The 10,769-nt window shown below is 48.1% G+C and overlaps 1 pseudogene; it reads right to left on the reverse strand.

Annotated features, from left to right (window-relative positions):
• Positions 1–2,608: 2,608 nt before the first annotated feature.
• Positions 2,609–5,250, reverse strand: LOC146175209 (uncharacterized; annotated as a pseudogene).
• Between the last annotated feature and the right edge of the window lie 5,519 nt (positions 5,251–10,769).

Here is a 10,769-nt window from a genome sequence, read left to right on the forward strand (position 1 = left end):
CTTCGTCGTTCTTCCGTCTTTAGTCATGCGCCAGCTGGCAATGCTAGGTAGCATTAGTCGCCTTCCCAAAAAATGGAAAAAAATGACAGCAGGAAACAACGGTGCGAAAATTAAGACAACGGTCACAGCGGCGGTCATATGCGAATGCGGGTAGTATGGCTTCAGCCGTACAGTATGCACATTGTCGAACCTGGGCTTTTGACGTTTTGATTGGGCGGTGCCGTCTGGAATAACTCCATAACTGAGGTCACTGACACGACGTAATACTCTGTAAAGCCCGAAGTCACGAAAAAGGTGTTTCTTTTAAAAAGTCTGGACGGAAAACTGTGTTCCATACGCAGACTTGGGCACCAAGTTTATATTCAACGTGTCGATAGCGAAGGTTGTAGCGGTGCGCATCAGACGTCTGCTGCCGTCGGATAATCACACGGACGAGCTTGCGGGTTTCCTCAGTATGAAATCAAGCATACTCTGAACTTCACGTCCGTTGACAAGAGAAAATGCCGTGAAGCGCATTGCTTGCTGTAAGACCGTATTGTAGGCAAAGGTGTCGTACGGCAGCCCTCATCCCAGGACTTGTGCTGCACATCGACGTACATTGACAACATATTCCCAATCGTGTTTTTGAACATTTTGCTAAGGCTGTTACTCTGTGGATGGTTCGCTGTGGCCTTGCGAAAATAGTGCCGTGCAATTCAGATCAAATGTCTGGTCGATGACTTGCGCCTTGAAGGCTGTTCCTCTGTTGGTAATGACGTATGAAGGGGAGACATGACATAAAAACGATGTTGTGCATGAAACACTCGGGTATTTTGCAAGCTGTGGCACGAGAAACTGCCTTTGTCTCTGTGCATCAAGTCGAATAATCAGTAGCGACTACTATTCATTAGTTGCCCGCGTGCGACAAAGGAAAGGGGCCGATGATATCCAACTAAGTTTGGTCGAACAAATTACGCGGGGCTCTAACGAGCTTGAGAAATCCAGCAGGCTTAAGGGGCGTTGTCTTACGGCGCTGGCATTCACGGCAGCTTCTTACACAGCTTTTTAGAGCAGTAGGTGCCTGAGAAAACGTCTTTGTGCAACCCAAATTGTCAGACGTCTGTTTGTCGTGGCATGCTAGGAGAATGCACGCATGAAGCTCGCATCGATATCCAGAATGCAAGTTCTTTCTTGGCTCTGAGAGTTCCTCTTATAGAGGACACATTGTAGCACACAGAAGAAACCAAGCCGCCGTGATAGGCGTTGAAGGAGTGTGTTATCTCGCCCTCTCAGATAGTCAATGAGTAGAACGACTCCTGGACCAGCTCTTTGCCGGCTCAGATGCGCTTTGGTTACCTAGAAAGCCGCCGTCATCGGCTGCAGCATCACCAGTGTCAACGGGTGTCTGTGACAGCGTGTTATTGTCTTTATGTTTGCAACGGAACTTATAAACAACTGTTCTTTCCAACTCCTGAAGCCGTAGACTCCAGAGTGCAAGTCGTTCAGATGGGCCTCGCAGGTTTATCAACGAGCACAAACAATGACAGCCCGTCGCGACTTAAAGTGGTCGGCCGTAAGCAGAGGGCAAAAGTTAATAGTGATCGACATGACTGTATCGAGTAGTCGACCGGAATGACGAACGGCACCGTCAGGGAACAACCCCCCACTTTATTACGGCTCGTGCATATATAGGACCGTGGGGAGACAAGGCAAGGTTAGGAAGAGAGGAGGCAGTGCAGCACGTTTCACATGAGCTGGTGATAACAAACGGGCACCGGCACCGATATGATACATCCCCCTCCTTTAATAATAAAAATCAGTCGTTAGTATATTTGTTGAAAGTTCCTGTCATAGCCTAAATGCATGGGTTGCCTTGTGGGTCGCGTGGACCACCTTGGGAGCGGAGGCTGTGCTGTCGCAGAAGTGCCTGTAGGCTCCTGAGGTGATGAGGTGACATGCTGGGCTCCAGTCGGTAGGTCGTCAGCAAAGTCGCTGCCGTCCGATGAGTATGAAGTGAAGCGCTCCCTTGTGGCGAGCAAGTGCTGCCGGTTGCGCCTCAAGATGCTTCCGCCGGTTTGAACGTGATAGGACCGTGGTCCGGCAGGTGATATCACTTTAGCTTTTCTTTTCCAGGAGGACCCTTTTATCCGTACGACGTCACCTTCTGCAAGAGCTGGCAGGTTCCGGCAGTTCTGGCTCGACTGCTTGTGCATGCCGACCTGGATGGCCGGCTGCGGGCGGAAGTCAGGTAATGGAGTGAGAATACTTCTTCCTTGAAGCAGCTCTGCAGGCGATCGGCCGTCTTCCAATGAACTCGTCCTGTAATTTAATACATCAAGCCAAAAATCTTCATTTCTTTCTCTTGTCTTAAGAATCCTTTTGATCCCCTGCACGCCCTTTTCAGCCAGACCATTTGAGCGTGGAAATTGTGGGTTGGATGTAGTGTGATTAAAGTCATACAGTTTCGAAGAAAGTGCAAACTCGCGGCTAGAAAATTGAGGTCCATTATCGGTGGGTGCAAAGTTCAGCTGGGATGCCATATCTTGAAAACATTGCACTGAGCTTGTCAATGACTGTGCTCGCACTCAGATCAGAGAGCTTCTCTACCTCCGGGAAATTTGACATTGCGTCATAGGCGCACAAATAGTACTTTCCCCCGTATTGAAATATATCGGCACCAACACGCTGCCAAGCTTGATTCGGCGTTGAACGAAGCATTAGTGGTTCTGCTGGCTGACTGTAGGCGTACTTCCTGCAGATTCCACACTTCTGGTTCAATGATTCTATGTCAGAGTTCATCCCAGGCCACTAAATCAGTTGCCTAGCTCTTGCTTTGCTCTTGGCTATACCGAGGTGGCCTGCATGAATGCGCTGCAATATCTCGGCACGCATGCTTGTGGGAATTATGACCCTGGTGCCCTTCATGAGTACGCCGTTCACAACTGATAGCTCCGGCGCGATAGGCTTCAAACACCCGTCTATAGGCCCGCCTGTCGAAATGCGCTCGATCACACCCTTCAGATCCGCCGATGTCTCGCGCACAAGACGCGTCATTGCTCTTTCACTCACGGTTGACGATAGGACATTGATGGCGTGCACTTCGACATCATCCGTGTCCACAGCGACGACATCAGCAGGAAGCGGCGACCTTGACAGCATATCGGCGAGCACCATCTGTTTGCCAGGAACATACGATAATACGTAGTTGTACTTTAAAAGCCGCAAAAAGAAACGTTGCACTCTAGGCGGCATGTCCCCAATTGCTTTCTTAGCGATATCCATCAGCGGCCGCTGGTCACTTTCTAAAGATATCGGATGGCCATAAACAAAATGATGGAATTTTTCGCAACCAAAGACAAGGGCAAGTGCTTCTTTTTCAATTTGTGAATATCGTTGCTCGGCTTCTGTCAGGACTCGAGATGCATATGCTACCGCTCTGAAGGTAGCCCGGTGACGCTGTAGCAGGGCTGAGCCTATGCCAGATTTTGATGCGTCTGATGTCACTTTCGTTTCCATAGTTGGGTCAAATATTGCCAGAAGAGGTGCTTTGGTCAATGCTTTGCAAATGTCCTGCCAGTCCTTCTCATGATTAAGTGTCCACTCAAACAGCGCATTCTGCTTGATAAAGGACCGCAACGCTGTCGTTTGCTGAGCTAGTGCTGGTAAGTATTTGCTAAAGTAGTTCACAACGCCAAGCATTCTCTGCACCGCTTGTTTATCTTTCGGTTTTGGAATTTTTAGAAGGCACTTCACGAGGGTGTGGTTTGGTCTTATGCCTCTGCTGCTAATAATGTCGCCCAAGAATGCAATTTCTTCAACACCGAACTGACATTTTGCCTCGTTAAAGGTCAGTCCTGCCCCTTCAGCCGCCCTTAGGACGTTATGCAGCCGTTCGTCATGCTCTGCCCTAGTTACACCCCAAATTAGAACATCGTCTACATACACTCGCACACCTGGGAGGCCATCAAATATCTCATTCAGGGCTTTCTGGAACACTTCGCTGGCTAAGGCTGGGCCGAACGGAAGGCGTAGAAAACAAAAGCGTCCAAAGGGCGTCGCGAAAGTGCATATTTTTGACGAGTCCTCATCGAGCGGAATTTTATGAAACACCGCATTCGCATCCAAACGAGAGAAAAATTTCGCGCCTGCCAGCTCCGCCTCAATGTCCTCTCGACAAGGCATCTGCTAGTGCTCTCGTTTCAGACTCTCGTTAATCTTCCTGGTGTCAAGACATACTCTCAACTTGCCGTCTTTTTTTGCGCACAATGACTAATGGGCTTACCCAGTCAGTCGGGTTGCTCATTTTCCGTACGATGCCCTCTTGTTCAATCCTGTCCAGTTCGGCACGCAGCGGTTGCTGAAGAGACAGTGGCACTCTTCACGCCGGCTGTGCGACGGGTACGGCGTCCTTGCGGAGCGTTATTCTGTGTTTTCGCTGAAGCAATCCGGTCCGCTTGAACAGTCCAGGAAACTGCTTGGCTACACCTCCCGCTGTGGTCGTTACTGCCTCTACCGCTCGTTGGATCAGGCCCAATCGCTCGCTTGTTTCAAGTCCCAAAATGGCTTGGTGGTCCTTTCTTACCACAAAAAAGTCAGCGGCCACCTCTCTGTCTCCAACTAGTACGCTTGTTGCAACCACGCCGCAATGCTTGATGAGCCCACCGTTATAAGACCGGAGTGTGGTATAACTGGGTTGCAATGCAGCCATACGTAACTTGCGGTACACCGACAAGGGTATGATGTTAGCTTGTGAGCCAGTGTGAACTTTAAACACCACTTCTCGGCTGCCCATCTTCGCCTTGATGCGCCACTCGCGGTTGCTGTCGACGGTTTCAACAGCGTCGGTTAGCACTTCGAAGCTTTCTTGCTGCATCTCATTTACACCCGCAGTTCTGCAGCAAGACGCGAAGTGGTTCAGCCCATGGCACGAGTAGCATGTCTTTCCATATGCTGCGCAACGGCGAGGGGCGTGTACTCGGCCGCAGCGAGTGCACCGGCTGTCTCGTTAAGGACGTCTCGAGGCTTTTGAAGTATGCGTGCTCGAGTAAACGGCATCCACGTCCGTCTCTTCTTTTCCTGCGTTCCAAACTTCGTTTTGACGGGCTCCAGTCTCCGCTATCTTGCATAAAGCAACAGCTTTTTCAAGCGTCAACTTTTTGTCCCTTAGCATCTTCTCCCGAAGTTTGGGAGAGTTTGTGCCAAAAACGATTTGATCGCGCACCATGTCGTCGACCATTGTGCCAAAGTTGCAATGCCTGGCTTGTTTCTTAAGATCCCGAAGGAACTGCTCGAAGGACTCCCCTTTTTCTTGAATGCGAGTGCGAAATAGGTATCGTTCGTGAACGTCATTTTGCTGCTCGACGCAGTACGACTCGAACTTTGCGACCACTTTATCAAAGTCCTCTTTGCTTTCCCCTGTGGCAAACATGAAGTTATTGAAGACTTCTAACGCGTCTTCACCCGCAAAGCTGAGAAGCTGTGCAGTTTTCACGGCACTGGATCTTGGCTTTTCACTGCACGACGTTGCTTGCCAAAATATTTCAAACTTCTGCTTGAAGATGCTCCAGCTCTTACCGCCGTCTCCGGTGATGCGCAGTTGTTCCGGTGGTCTGATGCTATCCATTCTTGCTCTTGTAGTCGGCAACCGCCACCGCTGCTCTCGGACGAAAGTGGCTATCCCACTTTTGACAGCATGTATCGAGTAGTCGACCGGAATGACGAACGGCACCGTCAGGGAACAACCTACAGCTTTATTACGGCTCATGCATATATAGGACCGCGGGGAGAGAAGGCAGGGTTAGGAAGAGAGGAGGCAGTGCACCACTTTTCACATGAGCTAGTGATAACAAACGGGCACCGGCAATGATATGATACAATGACCGCAAGGCTTTCCTTTTTCTGACAAGGCCTAATTCGTTTCATCACCAGAGAGAGTACTGCTAGCACAGGCTATTCTCTCAATTTCGTTTTGACCCTGAAGGAGGACCGCCCCAAGACCGATGTTGCGGGAGTCAGTGTGCACCTTGGCGTCAGCCTCTTCGAAGTGCGCCAGAACAGGGAAGGTTTCAAAGTGCTCGCAAAGCGAAGAGGAAGCCATCTGCTGCTTAGAATACCACGCAAAGGAGGTGTCATACCTTGTGAGGCGCGTCAGGGGTTCCGCAATCTGAGAAAAGTCCGCAGGGAATTGCTGATAACGAGTACAGACCCACAACGCACTGAACAGCTTTCTAGTTAGCTGAAACAGGAAACAATCCGGGTGTACTCCGTCATCATTCACAATATGACCAAGAAACTTGAGTTCTGTATACCCGATGTGAGTTCCCCTCCACAGAACGAAGGTCTTCTAGGACTGATTGAAGGCGTTTGAGGTGTTGTTCAAATGTTCCTAAAAAGCGACTTAGTCCAAGTACACAACACCGATCTGCCACTTGAGGTGTCCATCATATGTTGGACTGCAGCTAGGCAGAACACAATCGAAATGAGAATACTTAGAATTTTTATGGGCCACCTGAGCGAGAAAGGCTTTTTTTTCTCGGTCTCTTTCGTCCACTTCGATTTGTCTATAGCCGCTTTACAAGTCAAGAGATGAAAAATACTTAGCACGCCGTAATCTGTCCACTGAGTCATCGATGCACGGTAACGTGTAGATGTATTTTTGTAGCGAGAGTTACATGGGGGGCCACAGTCTCGCCATTTCACCGTGCATGTTCGATGCCTGTCCGTTCTTGTCCGAAGAGCGAAGAAAGAAGAAGTGAGAGGCGGTAGCTGGCAGCTGACGTATGGTCTAGGACTGGACGTACGGCTTCCTAACATTATCTTAAAAGAGTGCTAGAAACACGGACGGATAGAAAGTCAAACACACATTATCTTTCCATGTTTCTAGCGCCGTTTTAACAAAATGTTCGAACAACTAGCACAACAAGCCGCTTGGCTTCTTGATATTACGTTTGGTACGAGCTGCCAACTCGGACCTCACCTTTTATATGGTAGGCTGATATCACAATCAGCCTGTCAAAATCCCTGCATTCACGTTATCCCTAGACCATGTAGGCACGTTCCTACTGCTCGGTTAAAGCTGGGATTTATAGCTTACGGAATTGGTAGCTTACGCTATCGCGTCATTGCGAAGGGGGGGGGGGGGTAAAAACAAAGAGAAAGAGGTACCATAGTGGAGGACTTCGGACCACCATGTTAAGGAGGATTTTAGCTCTTCGCACATTAGTGGTCACAAGTGCCCCCTATTACATAAATAGAGAAAACTACTGTATGCCAAAGTCATGTCTTTAGTTCCAAGCCGAACCTAAGCCTGGACATGCAGACAGCTTTCGCGTAACACCAGGTGTAACTACAAGCTAAGCCACAGCTAACTTTTTGTCACATTGTTCAATATCCGATAGTCAATGTAAAAATGGGGTGGCGTACTTCTTGGCAAGGACTACTGGTGAAGACCATGGACTTTGGGAAGGCTGCACAACACCATCATCAAGCAACTCCTGAACTTGCGTCTGTATCACTTCCCCTTTGGCTGACAGGATAAGGTTGATGTATAGGGGAGCGTCATTGTAAGTAATAATGCAATGTTCGTTAATGGTCGTTTGAAGAACCTTCGAAGAAAAAGCGAAGCAGTGCTTAAGTGCTTCAACAGTTGCTATAAAGCCCGCCATTTCTCATTGGACAGGCAGTTTATGTCGACGTTGCCAAGAGATGATTGTTTAGTTTCGTCTGCCATGAATGCAAAAAAGACCGGAGCATGCACAACTGGGTGGGCGAAAGCGATAGCAGTTCTCGCAAACAAGTAAAGGTGCTCATTAGAAGCATTGGTGACAAGGATTGCAGCCCAATCATGGCGAAGCGACAGTAAAATGTTTCGCCTCCGCTACAGTGTCGCTGACATGCTTCGTGGCGACAGCGAGACACTCTCGACGGAAACATGAAGTCCGGAATTGCGAGGATTGTCGCTGTCGTGTTCGGCAGATTGCCCTGTTAGGCGGGAGTTGAGGCCCTGGTAATAGGCAGGAACGGAGGAATTTTGGTTTAGCTTGTTCACAGTAGTCCACAAAGTACTTCTTTCTATTCCTCAGCTATCTGTCCACATAATCGTAACTTCTTTGCAATCTGGTCCCCAGAAAAGAGGAGCCATCCTGGCGAGTCAAGAAGACGAAAGGATAGTGGGACCGTAATGGGGCTTAAAACTGTCGATGTGAACGATCTTCGACAGCGGCGAAGGTCCGTCGAAGCGGAACTGTTCAATTGGGTAATTGACAGGGGAAGCCTGTTGTAACACAAGACAGGGTCCGTTCTGCTTGGGAATAAACTTGATGGACACACCCGGTGGCGCCGATGGAACCAGAGCCATATGTGAGCACTGAGAATGAATTTGTGGGCAGGGCGACTAGCGTGGCTGTGCGCTTTTTTCTGGGCATGCTCTTCTGAAATAAGACGAGCCAGTTGGAGGCCTTCTTCAGCGTGCCTGGCAGCTGCTGAAAGCGAGGTATACTCTGAGATATCAGGTAGGTAGGGGGAGAATAGTGTCGAGTGGATACGAAGGCTCATGGCCATTCAATAGAACAAATTGTGAGAATCCGGGAGTTGCTTGAATAGCGTTGTTGTAGGCATATGCTACAAATGGCAGAACCTTGCTCTAATTTGAATGGTCGGATGCAATGCCCTTGGGCCCCGGGAGGCCGTTGGTTTGAAGGTTTAAGCTGTCCGGAGGATAGTTTGACGTTCGTGTAGGAGTGTTTAAACGACCTAAGATAAGAAACATTTGCATCAATCACTTAGAGGCTCACGAGGGACCCTGTGCCGCAGAGTGTAGCTGTGAACAAGACATAACGCGATATTGGGTGCGGTGGCATCCTGAAGTGCTGATGTTTTCGCGTAGCGAGTAACGAGTGATCGACGGCCACAGCAATCCAATTATTTTCTGCTAGTGTGAACGGCAGAGGTCTGTACAAATTGGTGCCGACGCTATCAAATGGATGGTCTGGGCCCGGCAGAGACTGTAGTGGAGCCGGCAGATGGAGTCAAGGAGGCTTGCGACGCTGACAATCTGTGCACGAACGGGCACGAATGGTATTTCTTCTGCACAGCCACTTTCATATTTATTTTTATTGTGCCGAATTCGGTGTACATGAGTGTACCAATTACCAACGTATACCAAAGTAAACAAAATAAGTGACTAAAAATGTTGTCGAAAATGGTCACATCCAGCGCGCTGGACACATTGCCGTTTAGGTTCAACTCTACCTTAATATTCTGCCCGCACCCGCCCTTTAAGTCCGAACACAATTTAAAGATGACTAGTTAGATCTGCTCCGAACACCAACAGGAGCTCAGAAAATTTTTATAAGGGAGAACTTGAAACAGAAGACATTTTAAAGGGAATCGTAATTGGATGATTCTACAAAAGGCAGGGCCTAGAGTGACAATATGCTGAGCAAAGGCTCCTAAACAATGTCCCAGTAGCTCCCAAAGCAGCCAAAACGTCTCTTACAGTGATATTGTTTGGGACGTCCGGAAGACGTCTCTTCGTTTTCTATTTGATATGTTTCTGGGATTTTTAGGGACTTCTTCCTATTTCCCTAAGAAATCGCAATCTCTGAGATGCCCTTGGGACGCCTATCTCTTTTCAGTGGTCGAACCGGAGACCAGATACCACTATCTATATCCGGGGAAGCCGCTCACCAAAGAGGTGGAAACCTCGTGGGAAATGCGGAAGGCTCACAACACCATACCCTTTTGATCTCGGGGGAAATTTCAGTTTAGATTTATCCTATTCTATAGACGCAAAATAGGAAGTGATCTTTCGTTATACCTACACTAAACGCCTGCAACATGCACTCGGCAATGCTGCAGATGTGTATTAGCCTCGCACTATATAGGATTTTCTTCCCCCACTCGAACGGACAAGGTCTCTTTGTCGTAGCTCAATCACTTTCCCATGGACAAACACCGTTTTGCAAATATGCGTACCTACACTCAAGTCGGTAGATTTTGTACCGTCTTCCGAGTTCCAAATTGTTGTACAGCTCTCCTTTCTCTTGGAACATATCATAGGCCACAGAATATTCATAAATGTATTAAACAGTCAACACAATGAATGCGCACTTTATTCTCGTAGCTTCGAAACACATGCGCATAGTGGTAGGCATAGGCATTGAATCTTATATTTTTCCTTAGCAGGTGTGGTGTTTCTGGGTTTCAATAAAAATGCGCGTTCTTTTCAGAGACTATAGAACGAGGGGAAACTACATGGTGCTTAACAAGTGTAAAACATGTCCGGCCTGCAAAAGGGAAGATTGTTGGGCAAGTTGATTCGAGATATAATAAGAAAAGGGCGCCAAGCCACGGGACGACAGAAACGAAGCACAGACACGAGCGCTGCAGAAACATAGAACACAGACAGCTCGTGTCTACTTCTCTGTTGTCCCTTGGTTTCGATCTGCTTTTATTCTAAATGTGTGGCCTAGCGTTTCCTTAACGTAAACAGATAAAACGACTATTTGTTACTAGATATATATTCAAACTTTAGGACGAAAAGTAATCAGAATAATAGTTCCAGAGGTCTAGATTTTAACTGATTGAAGTATCTGTGCTGACTGAAGTGAATTAATTGTTCATGGGAATGTTTTTATCCTAGAGTGCCGTTATGAAGAAAATAATTGTCCTTGTAGTTGCGTCGCATAAACGACAATGTAATCAAGATGCATTGCTTTTCTAGCCCATGCATCTCTGTGTGCCCAGATTTTGTTCCGTCTTTAGCTCAAAGTGAAATGCTTTGAACAACT

The sequence above is a fragment of the Amblyomma maculatum genome, chromosome 11 (genome assembly GCF_055883805.1).
Source record: "Amblyomma maculatum isolate TAMU_Amacu chromosome 11, ASM5588380v1, whole genome shotgun sequence".
NCBI classification, from domain to species: domain Eukaryota; kingdom Metazoa; phylum Arthropoda; class Arachnida; order Ixodida; family Ixodidae; genus Amblyomma; species Amblyomma maculatum.